This window comes from Vigna unguiculata, chromosome 4, assembly GCF_037176805.1.
Source record: "Vigna unguiculata cultivar grain cowpea cultivar isolate G323 ecotype 2 chromosome 4, ASM3717680v1, whole genome shotgun sequence".
In the NCBI taxonomy this organism is placed as follows: Eukaryota; Viridiplantae; Streptophyta; class Magnoliopsida; order Fabales; family Fabaceae; genus Vigna; species Vigna unguiculata.
Genome location: NC_140795.1, coordinates 49,617,001 through 49,621,448, shown reverse-complemented (window position 1 = coordinate 49,621,448; position 4,448 = coordinate 49,617,001). Strand labels below are relative to the sequence as shown.

Genomic DNA, 4,448 nt, shown 5'->3' with positions numbered 1-4,448 from the left:
GATCGATAAGAAACTGTAAATGAAAGATTATATTACGTTTTTTTAGAAAACTTTTTTTCCAACAGAAGCAAGCGAGGGAAAAGGAGTCTTGAGAATTGCGTTTGATTCGAAATTATAAGCATCAGTAGCTTAAAAAATGTTGTAAATATTTTTGTCTCGAATTCAAGGAAAGATTCTAGTAGTGAAAAGGAATCCATAAATTTAGAAATGATAGTTCGTTCACTACACAACTATTGTAGTGTCTGTCTCCTGACTGGGTCTTTTATTAGATTGGATTAAGAATAAGTCGGATAGGAAAGTCCATTTTTAGGTAGAGAAAAGGCAGAAGAAAAACCTTCTATACAGACTAATTTAAAGTTTATGAGTGCTTCCACATTTTATCAATATTATTTATTTAGATCAATTCTATTTAATAGCTTTAATTTAGCTAATTCGCTTTCGTAATATTCAAAAAAAGTATTCTTTAGATTTTCATATTCTATATTCTAATAAAATTAAAAAGTTTTGATTCTAAAATCGAATAGAAAAGAAAAAAAGTTTTTTTAATTATTTTAGAGAACGAATTGGGAGACATTTAAGGGACTATTTCAAATAGAAAGAAGAGTATAAGTATGCAAATGAATCTGTCTTGATTCTTTTTTTATGAAATCCTTAAGGAAATGATAAAAGAGAAATCTTAATATTCCCACCTGGTAGTAACATTCATTGACTTATAACTTCCTATAATTTTTTTATGTTTAATGTTTTATGATTTTACTAAAAATAATCAAAAAAAACTTTTTAGATGTTCTAATAACTAATAAATAGAATGAATTCTTGTTTTTCGTGAATGATGTTAGCCCAGAATCCTTTTTTTGACTCTGTAATAGCAATTCCACTATTATAGTATAGTATTTTTAGCGAATAATACAAAAAAAAGAATAGAATAAAAAATTTGAAAAAATAATGAAATAGTTCCTTCATATTTATAGAGATAGGAGACAAAATTTACATGGATATAGTAAGTATTGCTTGGGCTGCTTTAATGGTAGTTTTTTCATTTTCCCTTTCCCTCGTAGTATGGGGAAGAAGTGGGCTATAGGGATACTAAAAATTGAGTTAAGGGATCCAAGTAACCTTGTTGATTTCTACCTGAATTTTTGAATTTCGAAACTATTGAATGAAAATATTTCATTTAAACTAATACTAATTAATTGAGTTCAAATAGAAAATCTATCTTGATTCTATTATATTTTAGTAGTGTAATGTATTCTATGTATCTTATAGGAATTGAAAATACTCTTTCAATCAAACAAATATTTTCATTATTCCCATATTCCTATTTTGAGAAAAACAAGGGAATCAAAAAGAAGAAGAAATGGATTCCTATTCCAATCAAATTTTTCTTAAAATTTCTATTTCGATGAACTGACGCTTAACCTGGTTATATAGATATATATATATATGGAAAATGGCGGACCGTGTAATAACCATTCCTGTTTTTTTACCCCCTTTTTTTCCTAAGATACCGGAATTGTTTGTAAAAAGAATCTGAAAAAAAAAATTGGACGCAATTCTCAGATAGTAGAAATCAATTTGATTTCTACTATCTGGATTACGCTGATTGTACGATCATTTTTTTAAATCATTCATAAAAATGAAGAAATCATATTTCAGGGAAATTAGTCACTTTTACTTACCGTTTTTACATAAATTATAAGTAAAAAAGCAGTAGGAACTAGAATAAACAGTGCAGTAGCAATAAATGCGAGAATATTTACTTCCATAATCTTTATTATGTTCTATTTCTCTTAAATTTCTAAAAAAAAAATTCGGGATTTAATCCCATAGAAATGTTCAATCTTTCAACAATGGTATAAATTGGATTTCAATGATATCAAATCGGATCAATATCATGAATCACAAAATCTGAGCTATCAAATCAACTCATGAAATAGTATAACATAGGAAGATCTTTTATCCATACTAAATAAAACAAAAAAACATTTATTCTTGATGAAAGTCCAAAATCCCTTTCCTTCCTTTTTCGGCGAAACAAATGAAAAAGCAGGGGGGGGCCCCAAATAAAATTTTGTTTATCAATTTGATTCCCTACAAATACACAAAAAAGGAATTTATTTTTTATTTTTTTGGATTTATATCCAACGGGATTGACGGGGCTCGAACCCGCAGCTTCCGCCTTGACAGGGCGGTGCTCTGACCAATTGAACTACAATCCCAGGGAAAGGGGTGTACTGTATAAATATTTTTACGGACCGTTTCTGTCAAACCTTTTCTTTTTCTATTTCGGATTCGAACCTTTTTGTTGTAAATGAAAAAAGCGCATTTTTTTATATATTGATATGTATATCGATATCCACTTTAGTGAGATCGACACAAATTACTCGTAATCCGTTTCTTATTCTTATTCTATTAACAAATTGATTGAAAATTGAATCAATGAAAAAAAAATATTTTTTTTTTCAATTTTTCCTTATATTTTCTACTTACAGATCTTGACATGAATACCGATTATTAACAAGATTTTGAATTTGTGGAAAGAAATATGGAATACAGAAAAAAAAGAAATAACCTTAGATATGTTTAATATTTTGATTCTTCCGTATCATAGCACATCAGTCATTTCCAGAGAACTATAAATGGGTTATAGAATTTCATAGTGGATCGGCAAATTCTTGGGCCGAGCTGGATTTGAACCAGCGTAGACATATTGCCAACGAATTTACAGTCCGTCCCCATTAACCGCTCGGGCATCGACCCAGCACAATAGGAAGAATACATTTCAGTTTTTATTGAAAATTTTTGATCAACTTCCTTTCGTAACACCCTACCCCCAGGGGAAGTCGAATCCCCGCTGCCTCCTTGAAAGAGAGATGTCCTGAACCACTAGACGATGGGGGCATACTTGCCCGACCGCCATTATACTACGTTCATAGTATGAACAGTTTTTTGCAATTGTCAATATAATGATATGATTCGATAAAAAAAAATATTTTTCGTTCTTTCATAATTCCATAGAAATTTTTTATTAATCATTTATATTTCTAAATTTTTTTATTCCAGTCATAATAAGAAAAAAAAAGAAGTAATGTTCCAATAAAGAGAAAATTCTTCACAGGAATGATTCGTTTGTTGCAAAGGACGAGAGGTTAAAACTTCATTTCTATCATTTATTACTAATACTAAGATTCGATAGGTAGATTTATATCTAATACTAAGAAAAAAAACTTTGGAAAATAGAATTTTTCAATAAAAAAATAAAAATTTGGTTTAGGGACAGAACATATTGAATCCATTTTATCAATGATTCGATTTTATCAATGTTTCGATGAAATATTTTATTTTGTGAGTACATTTATGTATCAATAAAAAGAATTTAGTGTTATGATTAGAATGACTTCAAGAATCCATTTTGAAATAATATATTTGATATGGATCAAATCCAATCTTAATCAATTCTTTTTTTTAACTATATTCTATTCACTAGGTAAATCCAATTTTTTGTTCTTTGATGAGTCATTATACAAATAATAGATATTGATGTACATGTATTCTAATCCCATTTATATCATTTAATTTATATAATTTATATAAATTTATAGAAATAATTTATATAAATTTATAGAATAAGTATACACAGTAACAAATATATGTACTAGTCATGCTAGTTCCTTATTTAGAAATTGAAAGAAAGAAAAAGGGCCCTTTTAACTCAGTGGTAGAGTAACGCCATGGTAAGGCGTAAGTCATCGGTTCAAATCCGATAAGGGGCTTTTTACTTTTTTTTTCAAAAGCAATAGTCTTTCTATTTGAAGGAAGAATAAAAAGATTCTTGATATTTTGAAAAAGTTTCTATTTGTAATAAAAAAGAAAAAGTGTAAAATTCAATAATGGAAAAATAAAAAAAAGTAAGTGGACCTAACCCGTTGAATTATATTTATATCTACTATTCTGATATTCAAATTTGATAAAGATTCAATTCGAACAATTTTTTTTCTTTTTAAGACTTTTTTCGTTTAGACTCCCTAAGAATCTCTGAATATTTCCAATGAAATCTTCTTGTTTCTGAACTAAGAAAAAAGGTTATGCCTTTTCTTTACTCAGAAGGGCCTTAATACGAATTTCAAGTTCCACCAAACAAGTTTTTTTAAAATTAAAATGAAACATATTTTTTTCCATAAATTTCTATTATTTCTATAAGATTAGATAGAATCTTATAGAAATAATAGAAAAATACATTAAATTATGTCTTCACATATCAAATAGTTTCTTTTCATATCGATGTGTACGATATTTTTCCAGCAATTCATATATATGAGACAAAAACTTTCATTTACAGTTTTTTCTTTTTATTATAGTATTTATAAAAAAAAATGAAATACTAAAGAAAAAACTGTAAATGAAATAGAAATTTAGAAAACCTATGATCCTACAGTAGTTTCCTAGAC

General features: G+C 27.7%; 1 non-coding gene across 1 annotated transcript; it reads left to right on the top strand.

Annotated features, from left to right (window-relative positions):
- Window positions 1–3,701: 3,701 nt before the first annotated feature.
- Window positions 3,702–3,773, top strand: TRNAT-GGU (transfer RNA threonine (anticodon GGU)). Its single transcript has one exon. It is a non-coding gene; the product is annotated as a tRNA-Thr (tRNA).
- Window positions 3,774–4,448: the final 675 nt, after the last annotated feature.